This window comes from Marmota monax, unplaced genomic scaffold (assembly GCF_021218885.2).
Source record: "Marmota monax isolate L192 unplaced genomic scaffold, Marmota_monax_Labrador192_F-V1.1 WCK01_AAM20220418_F8-fsc00387, whole genome shotgun sequence".
Classification (NCBI taxonomy): Eukaryota; Metazoa; Chordata; class Mammalia; order Rodentia; family Sciuridae; genus Marmota; species Marmota monax.
The window spans coordinates 640,635-664,762 of record NW_026692199.1 but is presented as its reverse complement, the minus strand read 5'-3'; the positions used below and the strand labels follow the sequence as shown (position 1 = coordinate 664,762).

The window sequence follows — 24,128 nt, the reverse complement described above, 5'->3', positions numbered from 1 at the left end:
TCTATTGATGTGGTGAATAACATTTTTTGATTTCCTATATTGAACCATCGTTGCATCCCAGGGATGAATCCTACTTGATCATGGTGCACAATTTTTTTGATGTGCCTTTGTATCTGATTCGCCAGAATTTTATTGAGGATTTTTGCATCTAGGGTCATCCGAGATATTGGTCTGTAGTTTTCTTTCTTTGAGGTGTCTTTGTCTGGTTTCAGAATCAGGGTGATGTTGGCTTCATAGAATGAATTTAGCAGAGCTCCCTCTTTTTCTATTTCCTGAAATACCTTGAAAAGTATTGGTATTAATTCTTCTTTAAAGGTTTTGTAAAACTCCACTGTATACCCATCCAGTCCTGGGCTTTTCTTGGTTGGTAGTCTTTTGACTGCTTCTTCTATTTCATCCATTGATATTGGTCTGTTTAATTTGTGAGTATCCTCCTGACTCAGTCTGGGCAAATCCTATTACTTAAGAAATTTATCGATGTCTTCACTATCTTCTATTTTATTGGAATATAGGTTTTCAAAATAATTTCTAATTGTCTTCTGTATTTCTGTAGCATCTGTTGTGATATTGCCTTTTTCATCCCATATGTTAGTAATTTGAGTTTTCTCTCTTCTCTTCGTTAGCATGGCTAAGGGTCTGTCGATCTTATTTATTTTTTCAAAGAACCAACTTTTAGTTTTGTTAATTTTTTCAATAGTTTCTTTTGTTTCAAATTCGTTGATTTCCGCTCTGATTTTAATTATTTCTTTCCTTTGCTACATTTGCTGTTGTTTTGCTCTTCCTTTTCTAGGGCTTTGAGATGAAGTGTGAGCTCATTTATTTGTTGGTTTTTCCTTTTTTTGAGGAATGACCTCCAGGCGATGAATTTCCCTCTTAAAACTGCTTTCATTGTGTCCCATAGATTCAGATATGTTGTGTCTGTATTTTCATATATCTCTAAGAATTTTTTGATTTCCTCCTTTATGTCTTCTGTAACCCATTGATCATTCAGTAACATATTGTTCATTTTCCATGTGATGTAGGATTTTTCCTTCCTTCTTTTATCATTGATTTCCAGTTTCATTCCATTGTGATCAGATAAAATGCATGGTATTATCGCCACCCCTTTATATTTACTGAGGGTTGCCCTATGGCATAATATATGGTCTATTTTTGAGAAGGATCCATGTGCTGCTGAGAAAAAAGTATATCCACTTGATGATGGTTGATATATTCTATATACGTCAGTTAAGTCTAGGTTATTGATTGTGATATTGAGTTCTATAGTTTCTTTATTCAACTTTTGTTTGGAGGATCTGTCCAGTGGTGAGAGAGGTATGTTGAAGTCACCCATAATTATTGTGCTGTGGTCTATTTGATTCTTGAACTTGAGGAGAATTTGTTTTATGAATGTCGCAGCACCATTATTTGGTGCATAAATATTGATAATTGCTATGTCTTGTTGGTGAATTGTTCCTTTTAACAGTATATAATGTCCTTCCTTATCCCTTTTGATTAACTTAGTCTTGAAATCGATTTTATTCGATATGAGCATGGCCACCCCTGCTTGCTTATGAGGACTGTGTTAGTGGTATATTTTTTCCCAACCTTTCACCTTCAGCCTGTGTATGTCTTTTCCAATCAGATGTGTCTCCTGGAGGCAGCATATTGTTGGATTTGTTTTTTTAATCCATGTTACCAGCCTATGTCGCTTTATTGGAGAGTTTAAGCCATTAACATTTAGATTTACTATTGATATATGGTTTGTACTTCCAGCCATGTTTGATTATTTATCTTCTTTTTTTTTAAATTTAGTTTGTTTCTCCATGATTAAATTTCCCCCCGCCCCCTGTCTTACAGAGGCACTTCCCACTGATGGTTTTGGTTATTGTTTTTCATTTCTTCCTCGTGTAGTGTTTTGCTCAAGATGCTTTGCAATGCTGGTTTTCTGGCTGCAAATTCTTTTAGCTTTTGTTTATCATGAAAGATTTTTATTTCATTGTCATACCTGAAGCTTAATTTTGCTGGATACAGAATTCTTGGTTGGCATCCATTGTCTTTCAGTGTTTGAAATACGTTGTTCCAGGATCTTCTCGCTTTCAGCGTCTGTGATGAAAAATCCGTTGTTAACCTTATTGGTTTACCGCTGAATGTAATCTGCCTCCTTTCTCTTGTAGCTTTTAATATTTTCTCTTTGTTCTGTATATTGGATATCTTCAAAACAATGTGTCTTGGCATTGGTCTACTGGGATTTTGTATGCTCGGTGTCCTGTATGCATCTACAATTTGTACGTCCATTTCCTTTTTTATTTCTGGAAAGTTTTTTATAATTATTTCATTCATCAGGTTGCTCATTCCCTTGGATTGAACCTCTATACCTTCCTCTATCCCGATGACTCGTAGGTTTGCTTTTTATGTTATCCCATATCTCTTGGATGTTTTTCTCATGATTTTTTACCAGCCTTTCTGAGTTGGCTAGGCTCTTTTCAAGATGATATATTTTGTCTTCAGTATCTGATGTTCTGGCTTCTACTTGCTCCACTCGGTTAGTGCTACTCTCAATTGAGTTTTTAATTTGGTTTATCGTTTCCTTCATTTCTAGAATTATTGTTTGATTTTTTTTTTATAATCTCTATCTCCTGATAAAGATGCTTAACTTCTTCTTTTATCTGTTTATGTAATTCATTTTCAATGTGTTCTTTCACTGTTTGGATTTGCTGTCTCGTATCCTCTTTGAGGTTCCATTCCATCTGTCTAAGGTATTCCTTGAGTTCTTTATATGACCATTTTTCTGATGACTCTAGGTCCTCCTGAATATTTAGGCTGTCCTTCATTGTTTGTACTCCTTTTCTTCCTTGCTTTTTTATGCTGCTCATGTTACTTCTTGTTCTGTTTGACTGCTGAGTTACTGTTTACTCTTATAAATTTATTTGATGCTTGGGAGGAAAGATATTAGAAGGGAAGGGAAGAAGTCACTAAAGAGAATGAGAGTAGGCAGGTAGAATTCAAGGAAGGGAGAATAAGAAAATTGAAAAGAAATGAAAAGACAAAAGAAACAAAAAAATAGAAAATAAAGAAAGAAAGAAAAAAAGTTGTTTTACAAAACTAATAATGATAATAAAAATGAAAATTAAAATTTAAAATAATAATAATGATAATAATAATAATAATAATAATAATAAAATAAAAAATTAAAAACATTAAAAACGTTAAAAAAAGTTAAAGAACAACAACAAAAAAATGAAAATGAAAGAAAAAGAAAAAAAATAATAAATGCAGTCATAGAGTTCGATTAACTTCTCTTCCAGTAGGTGGAGCTGTGCCCACTGGTCCAAGCTTCTCCTCTCAATAGGTGGGAACCATTCACTGTGCAGCAGATCTTCGTCCCAGACTGGTCGGGTCTCCAATCCTGAGTGCCTAGGGCCTTTTCTTGTGTTTCCTCAAGCCAGGCCCCGCTCACCTGTGACGCTCACCACAATACTGGCTACACACCAGGTCTGGTGCTCCTGGGTGCCCTGTTTTCATGAACGTCTGTGCACACTCTCCCTGTTTGCCTTCCTCAGACCCTAAGTTTGTAGAGCTTGGGGCTGAGAACCCCCAGTGAATTTGCTTGCCCTTTGGTAGCCACGCCCCCAGTAGCTGGTGCAAGAGACCTCAGTTGTCAGCACTGGTGGGAGCGGTGGCTGGAGTTCTGCACCCTGTCTTTCCCAAGCCCCGTTTCAATCCTGTGGCCACTGCCTATGAAGGCTTTTACCTCTGTATGTTCAGACAGGCTGACCAGTTATTTCAGCGTGATCGTTAGTGCTGAGTCACGAGAAGCAGGCGAACTTGAATGCAGCCGATCCGGGCTCGGTGTGTGTGTTCTGAGGGGCCCAGACTCTTCGCCCCAGATCCACATCAGCTCAGCATTGCCTAGTGATCCTGAGCAAACAGCATTTAGACAATTTACGACTCCCTATGCCCGCATAGCTGGAGAGGTGAGAGACTTGATCTCTCTGCACCCGTCGCCATGTTGGATCTCCAAATCAGAATTTTTCAACATATAGCCATATATGTTAAATTTGATATATAAAATTAATGAAATATCAATGAGTGAAGCCTGAAAATGTCTGAAAACAAAAGGAGTCCATTACCTCTCTGTGAAGAAAAGCTAGGGTTCTAGGTGAGAAAATAGGAACCCTGAGACCAAACTAGAGGAGAAAGAGAAGGAAGTAAATCTGGAATCGCCAGGACCAGTAGCATAATGGCAATTGTCAGCTCTTCAAACTTCCTTTGACCAGTGGATGTTGCCATGTATTAGTGGATCAGCTGGGAGAGCACCCAAATCCTCTCTGGTATGTTGCCCTCAGTATGGACAGAATGAAACTGGAAAGCAGATTAATTGACAGGCAAAGTCCTTGGGATTCATGACATGGCTTTTGTAGGTGTACAGAATAGTGTTACGGTTCTATAGTTACTATGGTCTGCCTGTTGAAATCAGGAAAGTCCTAACCCAGAAAATATTCATTCATGGGTAATATATTAAAACAAGTTACTTTAGGAAGTGTTTTTGTTGTTGTTGTTATTGTTGTTGTTTTAATGTTATGTGCTTTGTGGCTATCCGTTGAACTGATTAAGATCAATTTAAAAAAATAATGCTTTAATTCAAAATGTGCCTTTATTACTGTATGGATTTTTAATTCCTCTGCATAGATGACTGAGAATATCATGTTGGAAAAAATATGAAGACTATATTGTTTGAGAGAGTGCCCACTTATAAATAACCACACTTTCTTATTAACCACGCTCCATGAAGTTGAAAAACAAACAAACAAACAAAAAACCCTCTTCTTTATCAGATATCAAAGAACTTGCATCATCATCCCAAAAGATGGACACTATGTGAAAAAACATTAAACAACTTAGTCTGAAATCTGATGTGGCAACAAATGATATACAGAGGCCTATGCCAAGCACCAAGATCAGACATTTACATTTGCCTGTAGATAGGTTCCATTTTGCAAGCTCTCCTAATGAGAGAAACAGCAGAAATGTGGGAAATGTCACTTCAGAAAAGTTTTGCCAGAATCTTACCTTTGAAGGACTTAATAAAAAAGATACCCTTACTACTGTTGGTTCCCAATTTAATGGCTTTGATCAGCAGATTACACAAAAAACTCAGGGACAACAATGTGAACCAAAGAACTTAACTGTCATCAGTGCAGTGACTGTGCCAAGTGCACTCCAGAAAAAAGTTACAATGAGAGTCAGGGTTAGTAGTGACCAATCCAGAGTTGCCACAGAGCCCAACACGCCAGCCAGATCATCAAAAGAGGCATCAGAGAGAAGGTTCTCTCATTCTTACTGTCTTGCTCCTGCAAGAGCACCCAGAACACTGCAGCCCCATCTCAGGACAACAGTTTACAAACCACCTACCCTGACCAGCAAAGTCAGAAGGACTGAGAAGAAAGAACCTTCACGTTCAGCAGCATTGCTTCCTAGTACAACTCTTACTCCCTTGAGTCATGTGGAGGAATCCATTCCAGAGGCAGACAGCAAATCATCTTGTCCTTTGCAGCCAGGTGCTGAGTCTAAAAAGAACTCTGAGAAGCTTGGCCTGTCTGACATGAATCCAATGTGCCAGTGACTGAGGATAAATGGAAGAGTTACAAGACCTTGAATTTGAAATGTCACAGTTGTGTAGGATTGTCAAAATTCAGTTTTTCTTTTTCTTGTTTTGTTTTATGGCATTATGCTTATTTTAGGAAAGAATGTTGTGACAGAACCCCTTTTGTATAGGATTACCAAAGTGTGTATTTTGCTTTAGGGCCTTGTATCCCATTTGCTAGTCATATAGAATGGTAGTGTTTTCGTTATATAGAATGATAGTGCCTCACTGGTATTGTCTTTAAATTCTGTGTTTTTGAAGTTTTGCATAAATTAAGTATTATAATTTTAAAATTTCAAATGATTTTCTCGATAAAATGATTTATGTAAATGCATCCTTAATGTATGATACTGTTCTCAACAAATAGGGGCAGTAGGGGAAAATGAGCTTTATTTTGGAGCAAACCTGGTGCTGATTCATAAAATGTTTCTGAATGCAAGTGCCTGAAAAATCCTGATTGGGTATGAATATATTTCTTACCACATAATGTTCTAGTGCATCTTTGACCACTTGTGTTATTATAGTTTGTATGTAAGCATTGGCAATTCACTTATTTTTTTTTAATATTTAAGTACAGGTCAAAAAACTTGCAAATTTGAATTTAATTGCATTCTACTTATCAATTTTTACATATGGTAGTCAATACAATTGTAGAAAGAAAATGCACTTCAATACTAAAAAGTTTGGAACTGTCATAGAATAAAAATTTATACAGATAAAACTAAGGGATAAAACATTATCAAAAGCATTAAAACCATCTAAAGCCAAATAACTAAACTATATAATTTAAATAATAATATATTTATATATTATACATTATGTATTACATATTATAGAATTATATCTATGTGATATCATTTCAATTATATATGATTATAGCATAATTCATATATTTTATTAATATAAATTATACTAATATAATAATATTAATATTAATAATAGAAATTATATTATTATATTACAATGATAAATGTTATAATATAAATTAATATAAATCTAAATATAGTATGTGATATATAATATATATGTTATATACATAATAAAATAATATATATTTAATTTATATATATTATTTTATTATATGTGTATATTACATATGTATTTTCTATATCATATAATTTATCTTTAATATGTATAATTCATATATATTTTTATACATAAATATATAATTTATATCATATATCATTTACATAAAATATATAAAATTAATATATATTTACACATAAATATATATATATAATTTATATATAATAATATAAATGTTATATATTATATAATTTATATCTAATATATGAATATATAATATATGTACATATAAATATGTATAATTTATATACATAAAATTTACATATATAAATTTATAAATATAATTTATATATATTTTATTATATGCACTTATAATAAAGTAAATATATAACATATAAATTGATAAATGTGAGAATGTTATATAAATATATTTTATTTAATTTGTATTATATAATATATATTACTATATTATATAATATGCAACATGTTTATATAATATTATATTTTAATTTATATTCTATCTTACTTGACTTTTGATGATTTTACCACATTTGATAGTTTTTAACCCCTTAGCTTTATCTGTATAAATTTTTATTTTATGACATTTTAAAACTGTTTCATAATTTTTAAAGTGGTCTTAAAAAATGCATGATTCTGAAATTTTTAATTGCAATGCATTTTCTCTTGAGATCATATGGGTTTTGTTAAAACTATTCTTTTTGGCCAGGCACAGTGATGTATGCCTGTAATCCCAGTATCTCGGGAAGCTGAGATAGGTGGATCTCAAGTACAAAGCCAGCCTTAGAAATGGCGAGGCACTTAACAACCCTGTCTCTAAATAAAATTTAGAATAGGACTGGAGATGCAGTTCAATGGTTGAGTGTCCCTGAGTTCAATCCCCAGTACCAAAAAAAAAATTCTTTTGTATGAAATGTTTTGACTTATAAATCACTTTACATACTTTTTCTACTTGGACTATCAACCAATGAAAATGTATATGTCATTAGAATTTAGCAATAATTTATTTAAGTTCATTTTGAGAGTACAGTAAGTATCATTGTTTGGAATTGGAGAGACATAGTTGCTGAATCTGTTTCATTTATAAAATACCCAGTTTTTATAAACTAATCCATTCCTGTTACTTTCTGGGTTTCATCATTTTGCCTAAAATAGGATGTAAAAGGGAGAAAAATAAAATAGTCTTCTTTGGTATGTTTGAAGTATATTGGGAGTCAATGTTTTTGTATGATCATGTTATACTTGATAAAAAATTATATATATATATATATATATATATATATATATATATATATATATATATATATATAGGTTTTGTACACACATTATATATATGTAAATTATTTCAAGTGGCTTCTCTGAAATTGTTGCCTCTTGGAGCATGATACTCTAAGATTGTTAACTATTAACTCAGGGGTCAACACATGGGCTCATCACTTGACTATAATATGAATTTGGTTTTAGGGCATGTTGTCTTATAGTTCTCTGTAACACTAAGGACTAAGGAGAAATGAACAAATGACATTTTTTATGCTAAAGCCATTTTTTTAGCCTTCCTTATAGAAAGTACAAGAATCATATTGGTTTTAAAACTTAAAAATAAAATCAGAGCTAACATTTATTGAGCTTATTTTGTGTATTTAGATTTTACCAAGTTGAAATTTCACAGCAACCTCTAATGGGTAAGTAAGCATTTTACAATTCCTGTGTTACAAATGAGGAAACTGAGGCTTAGCTAAGTGACATGCTTTTAATTTCCAGAGATGCAGCAAGCCAATCCAAACCTTAAATACAGGGCTGTCAAATTTTGATGAGTGCTTCTTTTTTTTTTTTTTTTTTGGTACCACAGATTGAACTCCTAAGCACTTTGCCACTGAGCCACATCCACAATATTATTTTGTATTTTATTTAGAGACAGGGTCTCACTGAATTGCTTAGCACCTTGCTTTTGCTGAGGCTGGCTTTGAACTTGCAATCCTCCTACCTCAGCCTCCCAATGGCTGACAGGCATGCACCACACTGTGGCCAGCTGGTTAGTGCTCTTAATGAATGTGATTACTAAATATTAGCAGGAAATACTTAACAATAGAAAATGCATCTTTAGGTGTTTTTATTGTAAAATACACATACAATTTGCTGTTTGAACCATTTTGAAGTTTACAGTTCAGGAACACTTTGTATATTCACTTTGTTCTCCAACTATACTCAATTGTCCATTTCCAGAACTTATTCATCATCCTGTGAGAAAACTTACATACTTTTAAACTCCTTCAGTTTTAATACATGGATACAACCCAGTCAACCCTCACAAGTAGAGTTGCACTTTCATGTCCTTCCTAGGAACTTGTTCAGCTTGGAGCCTTCAGCCTGAATGTTCCAGCTTCCTGGAGGCACTGAAGCAACTGTCTCCTGAGAAGGGGTTGCTATTTCTAGAGTGTCCAGAGCATACACAGTGCCCTGCTACTCAATAATGTGATAGAAATTGTTCATTGGAAAGTTGTCTTAGGACAGTTGGAAACAGATGTGAGTATGGGGAAAGGGCATTATGGAGATTCCTGATAGAGCTTCCAGGCCACCAGAAAACTTTGTGCAAAGCATATTGTTCACGTTTATGAGAAGTGTTTGTGGAGGGTTCTTTATACTTACCCTACATGGACCTGTTTTACATGCTGAGAATTTCATGAGAATTTATGAGTATTTTAAAACCTCTTTTAATGTACTGTGTTGTTATGATTATATATGTAGACAATTCAGTGAATATCTGTAGTTTGGCAAAGTTCCATCCGCCATCAGTATGTAGTATTACTGTCATATTCCTGGATATGGGCCACAAACAGAAATTATATAGAAATGATGATGACATCTAACCCACAGATTGAATTCACATTTTGGTAATTGCCCCCCAAATGCTGCTGTCTTCAAGCATCCCAATCCAGGACAACATGGTCTCCTTGGTCTGGTCTACTTCCATCTGGAACAGTTTTTTTGTTTTTTTCATTCATGACCTTGACACTTGAAGAGCATAGGTCAATTTGTATAATGTTGCTTACTCAGTTTAGGTTTCTGTAATATTTCTCATGATTAGAGTCAGGATATACATTTGTGTCATAAATATCAGAAATTATGTTTTATTCTTTTTGTTGTGTCATACTAGAAGATGCACAATGTTTATTTGTCCTATTTCTGGTGATGTGGTCTTTGGCCACTAGGTTAGGATAGTATCTACAAAGTTTTTCTGTTGTAAAGTTAGTAATTGAGTAGACTGTGAAATGTCCTAATTTCTACTGAATTGCTGACAGCTAGTTTGAGTCTGTTGACAGTTATTGCCTGAATCAGTTACTATTTTGATTGCCAGGTGGTGAGTCCACCACTTGTGCTTCCATATCCTATCGTAAATAAGAACCTTCCCCTCTCTATGTGTGTTTATTCATTTGTATCAGTTTAGGCTCCTGGGTTCTCATTTTACTTAAGTAGCTGATAATATGTCATTTATTTTCATGCTGAAAATTTCCCAGATTTTGTCTGTGGGAATCTCTTTACACTGTCTTCTAGAGTCCTTTCAACATGTCTACATTTCTTTTTGGATTCTTCCTTATTTTTGGTACATCAAAGTGTTACAAGTTCACCTTGTACTTTTACCTACCCCCAATCTAGATTACATAGTTTCAAAGGAACACTGTTTTCTTTAAATGGGGAATGGTATATGGAAGCCAAGACTGGAGAAGGATTCATAGCTAACTGGGAAGTTACTGGTTTTAAGCCTATTGGTAGTCAAAATTGTACATACACATATGTATACACAAACTCATTGTTATGCACGCTCATGTAAGCATGCATTGTAAACCTTGAAAACCTTGAGTTCACACTGATATCTAATTCTTCTTCTTCATTACTTTGGGATCTCAACTATATCCCTTTCCAAATTTGTAATTCCCTTTTCTCCTGGATTGGGATGCTTGAAGACATCCCAATCTGGCTTCCATAATCCTAAATATTTTATTTGTTCCCTCAACCTCCTGACAAGGTCAACCGCTGCTTCATTCTGCCTGGTCTCAAACATGCCAAATCCAGTCCTCAGTCTTCGCTGTATTTGTCATGTCCACAGTGATGCCTGAAATGCCACTTGAAACCTAACCTCTACTACACCAGCCCAGACAACATGAACTGAATCTATAATCCCAGGGAAGTTCATGCTGAGCCCACCATTGGAATCTTAGATCCCTATAATTTGCTAGAGGGAGGCAAGAAACAAATTGACTAACTTTTGAAAATGAGCATTAATTGAATTTTGAGTTTACTAAGTAAGATTTAAAAAAGAATGATTACACATATTAACCAGAAATGATTAAACAAGCATGCATTTATAATATTTGTATAAATAATTTGTAAAAAATAAAGTATGATTTTACTTTTGACTCTAAGAAATTTCAAATAATATTGATACATTAGTAAGTAAACCATATATGTTATGCTGTTCTAAAATGTCTTTACAAACAGCCAGTTTAATCCTAGCACATAAGAAGAAGAAGAAGAAAAAGAAAAAGAATAAAATGAACTCCTATCTACCCATATAGCTCTAACATATTGTTAATGAGCAACTTACACATCCCTTCCTGATCATGGCCTATTTCTTTTCCCACCAGGGTAAACATTATTGAATGTTTGGGCTGGGGGGGTGCAAGAATTTACCCAGCATTTTTCACATACCAGGCAAGCATTCTACCACTGAGCTACAAGCCCAGCACTTTTTCTATTAGATGTTGAGGCAGGTTCTAAGTTGCTCAAACTGGCCTGTTGAGATCCTCCTCAGCTCAGCTGAGATAAGCCTCAGCCTCCCAAGTAGCTGGGACTGCAGGTGTGCACCACATCACCCAGACATTATCTTGAGTATTATTTTTTTTGTTTTAATTTGCTATCAACTTAGTATTCATTTTTGCCTGTTTATTAACCTTTTTACAAGTGGAATCACCAGATCTTTTTTTACTTTGTACAAGGATGGAAAAAGAAACTTAGAACTCTCAATGTAAAAGCTCACCTAACTACATTGACATCTGATTAAACAGATTTTAAGTGAAGAAGCAGTACCAAAGAGAAAGAGAAATATTTCACAATGATAAGGAAGCCCATTCTCTAGGAAGAATTTCACAATTCTAAACACTGTTTCAAAATATGTAAGGCAAGAAGAGACAACTAAAATGAAAATATGGTATAAATCCACAGTATGGGAGTTGCTGAGTATACCTTTAAACAGAAAGTTTGTAAAAACAGTATGAAGAGTACAGTTAAAATCTTGACCTACTTGAGATACATAGAACACTTTAAGCAGGGACACAATTTCTATTTCACTTAAACCCACATGGAAAATCTACCAAAACAGACAGTAAATAGACCACAAAAAAAGCCTCAAAATATTTCAGAGAATTTAAATAACTCAAAATACACCCTATAACCTCAGGAGAAATATCCAAAAGTTAATAACAAAAGATGACTAGAAGCTCCTCAAATTTGTCTCAATGCCTAGAAATTAAACAGAACATACTTCTAAATAACCCAAGGATTGAAGAAGAAATAAACATTAGAAAATATTTTAAACTAATAATGAAGAGTTGCCAAATGAAAAAGTATGGGCTGCAGTTAAACCAACATTTAGAGGGAAATTTATAGACTTACCTATACTTCCTATAAAAATTATGAATTGGGGCTCAGTGGTAGTGCACTTGTCTATCATGTGTGAGGCACTGGGTTCAATTCTGAGCACCACATAAAAATAAATAAAGGTATTGTGTCCATACAGAACTAAAAAAACTCAAGAAGCAAATGTAGATGGACAAGCAAGAGTGTCAATCACTGCAAGACAAAGTTAAAAGAAAAACAAAACTAAAAGCTGATTCTTTAAAGAGATTAATAAAATTGATAAACCACTAGTAAGAGTAATCCATAAAAGGGGGAAAATAACCTCAGGAATGAAAACATATTGCTAGAAAACCCACAAACATTAAGAATATATGAAGAACTTAATATCAAGTTGAATAAGAATGAAATTAAAGCCAAAAATGTAAACTAAAGCAAGCCCAGAGTTTCCACTGATTGGTAGAATTCCATCAGTTAGTTAGTTACACATTTTTTGGTGGTCTTGATGGTTGAACTCAGGGGCTAAGTAAGTCAAACAGTTATTTAAAAGCTTTCCATGGAGAAAATGTAAAGACTTATAGTGGAATCTTTTCAAACATTTAAGGAAGAAATTACCCCATTATACAAGTTCTTAAAAAAAAAAAAATGCTTCCCAACTCTAAGTCTGTTCTTACCTTGATAAATAAACTTGACAAAAATATCAAATATATAGAAAATAAATTAGCAATATATAACAGTGAGAAGACATCTCTATGGTGTACAAAAGTGTCTTAACATTTGGAATACCAATTGTATTTCACAATTTTTTAAGGAATAAAATATATCAATAGATCCAAGTTTTCAAAAGAATTGGGTAAAATTCAACAGCTAAACCCACCCCCCAAAAAGGGGAAAAAGGACTTTCCTAATAGGGATACAGTCTAGTTTTCAGCAGGCTGCCTTGTAGTAAAATATTGAGTTTGGCCCCTGAGATCTGTAATCAACAAGGATGCCCCTAATTACTACTTCTATTCAACATTGTACAGAACTAGAAATTGTAACAAAACAATAAGGCAAGGAAAAGAAATGAAAGATGCAAAGACTTTTCTGTTTGCAAATTTATCTTTATGAAAAACCCAAAGGAATTTGTAAACTATTAGAATTAGTGAATAATTTTGCAAAAATAAAGATTGCTTAAAATTCAGCATTCAAAGTCCCTAACATTTATATTTTAATACAAACAAGAAAATGAAATTTGTGAAATGATAATGTTTAAAATGACATCAAAACATCAAATAACTAGGAAATCTAAGCAGAGATGTGTAGAGAAGAGATTAAAAGATTCTACACTGAAATATAAAAAAAAATATTCTTGGTACAAAGAACTAAATAAGTGGAAGAATATACCATTTTGAGAATTAGAAGATTCAGTATTATGAAGATTGCATTTCTCTTCCAATTTTTTTATGCATTCAACCCAATCCTATTTATTCTTGTTAATATTTTACAGATATGTTCTAAGATGCTTTGATATAGACTGTTTCAGGATCCTCAGAAGGACTGATGTTTTGAACTCTCTCTTAGCAGCTTAGTTAACTTGCCACAGGTTGTACAGCTAGTAGGAGAAGATAGCACCTGAAGCACCTCTGTGTTATACATTACTTCTTACTGTATTCTTTCTTCCCTCTTATATTAGTCCTGTTCTTGCTGGGCACATTTCTTCCTCCTAACATCTCTGCACTTGGTAAATGTGCTATAGGATCTAACTCACCTGAAACCCACATTCCATGTCCCATTTTTCTTTCTTTGTAACATGCTCTATACTACAGAATTTGTATTCATCTAAATAAATCCCTTGAATTTAAAGTTGGAAAAAATTTTTCCTTACAAAACTGAAGTTTGTAGGCTGATTATCAACTGTCACTTTATCCCTAGTCTTCTTTTTTAAGTATTGCTATTTGAGGTTCACTCTGGAAATGTGACATAAGTATTTAAGTGACTCTTAGTGGTTCTAGATGGTCCCAGGAATTAAGACTCCATCTGGAGAAAGCCCTAAATTATTTGGGATCCTGTGAGATTTCATGTGACAAAAACAAACATTTTTCTGGCACTAAGGAGCTGGATAGTTTGTCTTAGCCACAAATCTTTGGGGGAATCCATTGAATAGTTCTTTTCCTTCTCACCTCTCTTTTAAGCTAAGTTTAATGTTAAAGGGGGATTTTAATTTTAATTTTATTATTATAATTATTATTGTTACAGTACTGGGTATTAAACCCTGGGCCAACAACATGCTAGAAGAGCCCTGAGCTCTATCTCCAGGCCAAAGGCAGATTTTTTTTTTAAACTCAACCTTATTTGGGCTAAGCTAAAGTCTGAAAAAATTCCTCATAAAATATGTCCAGTGCAATGCAAGCTTTCCACAATTTTAACAGTTTCCCTTGGAATCACATCAAAGATAAAGATTACAATTGAAATATATTGTATAATAATAATTGAACATGTAATTTGAGAGGAATATTGTAACACAATTTGAGAAGAATGTAGATATACCTATTAGCCATGGTGGCAAAACACTAAGGATTTGTTCAAGAAATGTTGAAGAACTACAGGATTTTAGTGAACTATTGTGAATATGGAATTGAGGATGGTGAAGCTAGAGTTGGACAAGATTTAAAAAAAAAAGAGTCATAATCTGGAAACTAGGTCATGTGATAAACAGGATGCCTCACCTAAGAGGAAATTTGAGGGACATACAGTAGTCTCAAACATTGGAAGTTAAAAGGGATTAAAATGTTTGCACTTTGTGGGACTTTAATTGAAAACACTCCTGAAGGCTGGGATGTGTTTCAATGGTAGAGAACTTTCCTTGCATGCTGAGGCCCTGGGGTTGAGCTCCAGTGTAGAGACCAAGAAAGGAAGGAAGGAGGGAAGGAAGGAAGGGAGGGAGGAGGGAAGAGAGTCAAAGAGAGAAAGAGAGAAAGGGAAGGAGGGAGGGAGAAAGGGGGGAAGAAAAAAAGGGAAGGAAGGAAGGAAGGGAAGGAAAAAGGGCAGGAAAAGAAAATTATAATGAACACCAATTAAAGTGTCTTCTGCTAACCTATGTATTAACTATCCAATACAGGAACTCAAACCCTTGAATGACTATTTAAATTAGTTAAAATCCTACAAAATTAAATTTCAGTTCCTCAGACACACCACTTATTTCAAGAGCTCAGTAACAACATGGGTTGGTGGCTATCATACCTGATAGTAAAGTGCACAAACTATACATTTCATTCATGGCAGAAAGGTCTATTGGACAGTGCTGATAAAGACGAAGCATCACATCAAGGTACTCATATTGTGGATGTGTTAAAGAATATTCAATAAAATTCAATACCATTCATGTTAAAAAAAAATTAGCAAATTGTGACCTACAAGAGGACATCCTGAAACCCAAAGAGGACCTTCTTACCAAGCCAGTCAAATCAGCAGCATCTCATTCATGATGTTGGCAAAATAGCATCATTTAGAAAATAGCCTCTTTGCTGTGTATATACAAAAAAGCATCTTAATCACTTTAAAATTCCCAACTCTTGTGTACAAATCTGGATTGATTATCAATCCAATGTTACAAATAGAAAAAAAAAAAAAAAACAGGAAAACTAGTACATCAAATGCATATTGGCACAGCATTAAAATAACAGACTGGAAATTCTTCCATGAAACAAAGCCAAGCTAGGGGTATGTTAACACAGTGAAACTGCTTTGTTGACTAACTGCTCAACAGGGATCAAACTAGACTTCTGAAATTCATGAGGAATTTTCTAAATTTTTTTGACTGTGGTCTGCCTTTAGCTCATTATGCACATATGTGAATATACTTTTTTAAATTTAACTATATTTTGTTCACTTTTTTGTTGCAATAGTTCATAAACACTGATTTAAAAAAATATTTGTTTTCAGTCAGCGCTGCGTGCAGGGCTTGCAGCTGCAGAGCGCTCAGCTTGCTGAGCTGCGGTCATCACTTGAGCAGAGGCGCCAGGACCGACTGCATCCCGCTCATGGGGGCCCTCCCGGCAGCGTGAGACCTGGAGCCCTGCGCCACCCCACCCCCAACACACACAATCATGTCTGTCTGATGTTGCTTCTTTTTCAGAGATTATGGCAGTTCCAAGAGGAAATCAGGTGCTGACACCAATGCCGAGCCCATGATCCTGGAACAGTATGTGGTCATGTCCAACTATAAGAAGCAAGAGAACTCAAAGCGAAGCCTCCAGGCTGGGGAGGTGGAAGAAAGAGAGCGATATAAAATCAAGCAGATTTTAAAATGTCTTGGTAAGAAGCAGGGTGGAGATTGGCATTCTGTCTTTACAAGGGGGGTACTGAAGCCCGGAAAGTATGGTGGTTTGATAGCACATCTGAGGAGCAGAGCTGGGTCCCTGACACCTACCTAGAGGCCCAGAATGGGACACCTCCAAGATTGGGGAAGTGTCCAAGAGACAAAAGGCCCATCTGTGGCTCCTGGATCACTGGTGGACCCTGGGCAGGATGGTCAACAGGCAGCACAGCTGAGAAGAGAAGTATGTCACCATTCAACCGTATGTCAGGCAAAGCAAGGACGAGATTGGCTTTGAGAAGTGTGTCACCATGGAGGTTATCCAGAAGAATTTGGAGGGCTGGTGGTATATCAGATACCTGGTCAAAGAGGGCTGGGCACCAGCATCCTACCCAAAGAAGGCCAAGGATGACCTGCCAACCTGGAAAAAGAATCTGGCAGGCCCCTTGGAGATCACTGGGAACATCATGGAGATCAGCCACCTGTTAAACAAGAAGAGGTCTGGGGACAAGGAGGTGAAGGCCCTGAAGTCTCTTTGCTAAAAAGGAGATTAGCCTTCCCATCCTGTGCAATGCTTCCAATGGCAGTGCCCTCAGTGTCCCCGAGAGGACCGTCTCCAAACTGGCCCAGGGTTCTCCAGCTGTAGCCAGGATTGCCCCACAGAGGGCCCAAATCAGCTCCCCAAACCTAAGGACAAGATCTCCACCATGCCAAGAATCCAGCTTCGGGTTTCAGCTGCCGAAGCCACCAGAGCCCCCTTCTGTCGAGGTGGAGTACTACACCATTGCAAAGTTCCAATCATGCATCTCTGAAGTGATCAGCTTCCACTATGGATTGAATGCAGAGGTCATTGACAAGAACTCAGGCTGGTGGTAAGTGCAGATCTGTGAGAAGGAGGGCTGGGCCCCCACATCCTACATCAATAAGCAAAAGAAGCCCAACTTGAGCAGCCGCAGGAGCACATTGACAAGGCCCAAGGTCCTGCCACCAGTACCCCTCAGTAAGCCCAAGGAGACCAACAAGAGCCAGGGACCTGTGGGTGCCAACAAGAGCCAGGATTCCCTTTTGAAGCTCAAGTAAGAGGAGCCTGAGTATGATATCCCCACCTTTGGCTTTGACTCCGAGCCAGAGCTGAGTAAGGAGCCCACAGAGGACAGAGGCTCAGGAGACCAGAAGCCTGCCCAGCCCTGTAGACCCTCACATGCCTCCTCCCTGCAGTGGGCCTGCTTCAAGGTGGGCGAGTCTTCAGAAGATGTGGCCCAGAGAATGAGGGCTTTTGGTCATATGGAGAGGACACCCTGTCAACCAGAGGCTCCTCTGGGGACAGTGACTCCCCAGGGGGCTCCTCATTGTCCCTTGCCAAGAAAAACTCCCCCAAGTCAGGCTCCCCCAAGTCATCATCGCTCCTAAAGCTCAAGACAGAGAAGAATGCCCAGACAGAACTGGGGAAGAACCACTCCTTGGCCTACTTTTCCTCATCCATCAGCATCAACACCACCTGCTCCTCATCCTCCTCCTCTTCCTCCTTCTTGTCAAAGAACAGGGGTGACCTGAAGCCATGCTTTGTGTAGGATGCAGGCATTCATGGCACTCCCAAGGTTGGGGCCAAGAAGGACACTGATATGAGGGCTGGGCTGACCTCCTGTGCCCAGACCAAGCCATCTGTCCAGCCTAAGCCCTTCCTGAACCTGGCAGAGTCACAGAGTCAAGAGAAGATGGACATCAGAACTTTAGGGTGCCAACTGAGACCCACAGTCCAGCTACAGGGGAAGGGGGGGCCCTCAGGGGTCCTAAGAATGAAGATTCAGAGCTTACCCCACACATAGCCCCTGAAGGGCCCAATGAGGGGGGCCAGGAGAGGCTCAGCCAACATCATCACCCTCCTGGCCACCACTCTCCCATGTATCCATAAGATGGAGTGGGAAGGGCCAGCCACCTTCTTTGTGACATGTAGTGCCTACCAGAAGATCCAGGACTCAGAGATCAGTTTCCCTGCCGTCGTGGAGGTGCAGGTGCTGGAGAATCAGGAGAGTGATTGGTGGTATGTGAGGTTTGGGGAGCTGGAAGGCTGGGCCCCTTCCCACTACTTGATGCCTGATGAGAATGAGCAGCCTAACACCCCTGGAAAAGAGCAGGATGTGCTAAAGAGCAGGCAGAATGAAGGCAAGTCAGACAGCCTGGAGAAGATCAATAGATGGGTGCAGGCCCTCAACACTGTCAACCAGAGGGGAAGGACAACATTAAACTCTACAGATGTGGTAACTGAAAGATGGCCTGCCTCCCAGCTATTGCCTGTAAGGTAGGATACATTGAATAGGGAAGGGAATGACCTGGAACCCAGACATGAGAAAGCTGGGACCTACAGTGCAACTTGGTGACTTCATTGATGGACTACATGTCATTTGGGACAGGCCAACTGGAAAACCCCAATTGTGCCTTTGCTGCAAATCTGGAAAAGATGTGGTTATAGGGGGGCCTCCAGCATCCTGCCTGTTTTGCTGTTTTGGTGGCTACCATGTTGCCACCAGAGGTAGCCCTTATTTTGTCCTTATCCATGTTTGTGGATCATGCTGTTTCCTATGGATTGCCACCACCCACCATGGCTGGATGCATGTGAAGACCCCACAGGCCCTGGGACTTGGAATTGTCTCATGAGCTCACATCTCTCCCTGGACCAGGCCACTGTCAGTGTCTGGGAGTTAAAGAAAACACAATTCCCAGGTGCCAGCAAGAACTACCTTCTTAGCTGTCATTGCCCTGGACTTGAGAAGAGAGTTTGCTCTCCTTGGGGTACCCCATGGAAGACACAATGCTCAAGTTAAGATGGTGGGGAAAGCCATCATGCTCTCCATCATCAGCACAGACGATTTGGGATATTTCTGGGTGAGCAGTTCCTTTGCATGTTCCAGGAGGGGTTTGTTGATTTGGGGTTTACATGTCAGACTTTTGGTTTGAGTTTTATTTTAGGGTTTTTTGGGCTCCCTGGGGGGTCAGCCTCACATGGGAACAGAAGGAGTGTTGGGTGGGCTTTTCTGCTGTACTCTGTGGAGTGGTGTTTTGTTTTGTATTTGGCTTCCCATTCTCCCCCTAAATAAGCCACGTCATTTTGTTTGGTTTCCACTGTGTGGACTTTGGCTGCACGGCACTTGCCAAAGGGATTTGGGGTTGGGTAAGCCCATGTCCCAGACTTGGGAAAACAGAGAAACTGTCCTTGTGGTTCCTGCCCAACCTTGGTAGGGCAAAACTCTCCCAGGAGGGAGGAAGGTGTTGTTAGGATCCAGACCTTTGGAGAGAAGGCAGCACCCAGGCTGCTGGGTGGTTGCCATTCTGTGTATGTTCTCCCACCAGGGCAGGGCTGAAAGCCTTACAGAGAACTGTGGAGAAACAGTGGTGGCCCCCCACCCTGGGTGGAGGGGACCCCAGCTGGGCCTCCTGGGCCAGACTAGAGAAGACATCACCAGCCACTCCTCTGGACTACTGGCAATGCCATGGTTGCTCGCAAAGAAGGAGGACCCCTGTGCCTGGATCCAGTCTGGTCTTCCCAGGGGCAGTGCCCCAGTAAAGAGAGAAGCAAGAGAGTGACATTTCCTGCAGGTCTTCTGTCAATTTTGGGTTGTTTTTCCATTGTTGGTATCTCAGAGGGACTCTCCAGAAAGAAGCCCAGCCAGCTTCTCTAAGGACTCACCCTATGTTGGGAGTAGATTGCTGCACGTGCCTTTGATTTCAGGCAGATCAGGCTTCACAGCCACTGAATGAGCTGCCAGAATCACCAGACAAAGGGCTGTTGTTTCATAAAGAGGAGGGAGGCCCTGCCCTCACCTGCTCCTCCCTAGCAGGCCTTTACCCTCTCACCCCACCCTCCAGGATCCCAGAGGCCTTTCCCAGAGGCCCTTGTCCCTCACCACACACCAATCCTGGCAGCTGTAGCAAACTGCTCAGTGTTCTTCGTCAGAGGGCCATGGTGAGATTGTTTTGTTTCCTTTTGTTTTGTTTGTGAGTTTGTTCAAAACCAAAATTAGATATTTTCTTCTGCTGGACAGTATTAAATAGAGCAGGATGTTAAGTTAATCTGCTAGATTGCAGTACTAATGGTAGTGGATTAGTGTCTTCATATTAATATTATTTTTACTTATTTGAACAATAATGAGAAGAAGTGGTTCATTATGTTTTTAATTAATGTACTTTAAGGTGGAATAGAAAGAAACCCAGAGAGCAAAGTGCATTACTTAAAGATGCAGTATATATACTATTAGATACTATTAGAGCTAAATTCCAATTGATATATGAAAATAAGGCCCTGTATGATAACTTTGATCTGAAATCTGGTATCAGTAATCATAGGGTCTAAAAACCACTGCACCGAAACGTAGTAATTCCTACTTATTCCATGCTGACCATAATACAAAGTGCTTAATTCCATTTATCTTATTTTTTTCTATAACAACTATGTGTTATGAAGTAGGTATTATTAATCCTATTTCCTAACAGGCTGATTTATTTTAATAATGTGCTCCAAATTGTAATACCAGTGAGTGGTTCAGTCAGAATTTGAACCTAGCCCCTTCCATTCATTTTAATGTCACAAGATCTAGGGCTTCTAATGAGGAATATTAATATATATTAAAATTTTTAATTTTGACTGCTTATTATATGCCAGGTAATTCTAAGCCTATCCCTTAGTAGATCATTAACACCATATGACAATATAGCTCCATATAGAAGTCTGTCTTGACAGAGGAAGGCAGGTAGGGATAGAGCAATGGACTTGCCCAGGGCAGAACTAGAGCAGGAGCTGAACAAGCACCCAGGCATCTGGCTGCAGAGCCTGCAATCTTCATGGTGCTAGAAGTTCTGCAGGACTGTATAAATGCTCTGGTGTTTACCATCCAACTACCATGGCTCAGCTTCCTTCTATCAATGTGGAAAAGGGACCAGGACAGCAAATTACAGGAGCACTGCATGGGAAACAAGGAAGAGAGATCAGCAGCCCCAGGTGAAGAAGGAGGTCAGATGAGATGATGAACCTGCAAGTGATGCTGGTGTGCACCTATCTGCAAACCACTGCCAAAGGATGTTGGAGAAGGACCAGGTGGCAGGGAAGAGGACTGTGGGCTGTGAACATGGCTAGTGGCAAAACTGTCAGACAAGAATCAAGGTGCACAGTTCCACTATCCCAAGATATACAGTACACAATAAGAAATGTTGATATTAACAAGGTAATGATAAAGTGCACTGAGAATTTATTAGGTCAGGTACTGTCCTAAGTACTTTTCATCTCACTCAATAAACTCCAACAAACTCCTTGTTGATCTACAAGGTTATGCATGTACGAACTCAAAATTGGCTATTTAATTAAATGCCATTCCACTTTGGTTTGTAAAAAAAAAAAATGACACACACCAGGTACAGTGACAAACATTTGTAATCCCAGTGAAGTAGGAGAATCTCAAGTTCAAGGGCAGCATGGGCAATTTAGGGAGAACTCAAAATATAAAGGTCTAGGGATGTAGCTCTGTGGTAAAGCACCCCTGGGTTCAGTTCCCAGTACCAAAAAAGAAAGAAAGAAAGAAAGAAAGGAAGAAAGGAAGAAAGGAAGAAAGGAAGAAAGGAAGAAAGAAAGAAAGAAAGAAAGAAAGAAAAGAAAGACATTTGTCTCTTTTGTCAGGAAACATTAAGTTCTTGCCCTTGAACCAAGGTCCTCTTAAAAAAAAATCAATACATCTCTAGATCTTGCTCAGCTTCAAATTTTTGAACTGCTTTCTGAGTGCAAAAAATATTGTGGCCCAAAGAGGCCATGATGTTCTCTAAGCCTCCTGAGCTCATTATGCACATCACTACATTTTGTGTTTTGGAACTTATAAAGACAGTGTGATGATTTAAATTTCCATTGATTTTTCATTCCCATAATGAAAAAGCAGTCTCTTTTAGTTCATCTTCAACAAAATACAGTTGTCAAACTGATAGAGTTAGCCAGAAGCTACTTCATTTTCTAGAATGGAGCTAAGTGCTTAAGTATAGAAATAGTATTTCTAACCACAATATAAAATCTTTACCATATAAATTATATGTTTCTAAAAAAGAGCTTGACTTAAAAAAAAAGAGTTGTCCTCTGTTAAGCATAGCTTTTATTTTCCAAATGACAGTTGACAGCTTCATTTTCTAATATTTTCCATATCAGCCAAAGGTTGCCAACTATATTTACATATTGTTTTACTAAGATTTTTGTTTTTGCCAGTTTTTACCAGTGACCATCCTCGGCATGCATCTAAAGTTCTTTCTGAATATTATTGTTTAGTTACATTTCATTATTTAGCTTTTTAAACATGTTTATAGTCTTTCAAGACATGAGTTTCAACAAGAAAATTATACATTTCCAATAAAATTCAATGCTGAAAATTTGAACATTTTATGTAATGGTGAAAGAAGTTCAGAACAGTGTTAAAGATTAAAAAAATTAAAGTATGTGCAACAGAGCAGACATATTTGGAGAGTGATGAACTATTACTGGTTTTAAAACAAGTAACATGACTTCTTTAAAGCTCACAAATCAAAGACCAGATTAATTGTATTTCTTTTATTGTAAAAAGGATGCTTTATAAAACTGTTAACTTTTAAAAATTTGGTACAATATAGTTTTTATTTTTAAAAAAGGTAAAGTTGGTTTATAGTCCAAGGAGTATTTATATTATCACCAAGGCCACTATGTAAAAACACAAGAGGGGAGCTTTATTTCTTGGTCTCTTCCTCCTTAGACAGAGTCTTTATGATGTCCACCTCCTTGGCCTGGAGCACTCCTCCTAGCACTTGTGTGCCTCCCTGTTCTTATACCTTCAGGTCTTAGCCTGGTCAGCCAGAAGCTTCTTGTCAGCCTTATCTGCCTTCAGCTTGTGGATATCCTCCATGAGGATCCACTTTTTCTTGTTTATATTGCCCTTTACCTTCAGGTAGAGGCTGTGATACATGTGGTGGTCAATGTTAGATTCATGGTATCTCTGAGCAGCCTACACAGAATCTGAATCCTCTACACCAAGGTGACCTTCTCCTGCATTGGAGCATTAGCTGTACTCTTCTGCTTACATATTCCCACATGCCTGTGCATCTGGGGAGCCAAGGTGTTTTTCTGACATGCAGCCCCAGAATGTGTAATCACTGTTTTGTGGATGATCAGCCCATCTTTGATCAGCTTCCAGATCTGCTGATGAGAGTTGGCCTTGGAGATTACATTGGTCTCACTGGGATCCAATCAGACCTTCTTTTAGCCACAGCAGAGGACACTGGAGGTAAGCCTCTTCTGAAGCCTGAGCATCCTTCTGGCTGGGGCTGTAGCTGTGAAAGGAAAGAGCCCAATATAGTTTGAAGCTTTTCATAATATATATATATATATATATATATATATATATATATATATATATATATATATAATCTAAACATTAAATACTTGTAACATATTACATGTATATAATGTACCCATATATTCACAAAATCATCTTCATTTGTTAACAGTGTACAAATGGTTACATAGTACAGAGA

General features: G+C 37.7%; 2 pseudogenes; one reads left to right on the top strand and one right to left on the bottom strand.

Moving 5' to 3' along the window:
- Positions 1-16,323: 16,323 nt before the first annotated feature.
- On the top strand, positions 16,324-18,901 carry LOC124080440 (SH3 and PX domain-containing protein 2A-like; annotated as a pseudogene).
- A 4,423-nt stretch (positions 18,902-23,324) lies between these two features.
- Positions 23,325-23,904, bottom strand: LOC124080376 (large ribosomal subunit protein eL19-like; annotated as a pseudogene).
- Positions 23,905-24,128: the final 224 nt, after the last annotated feature.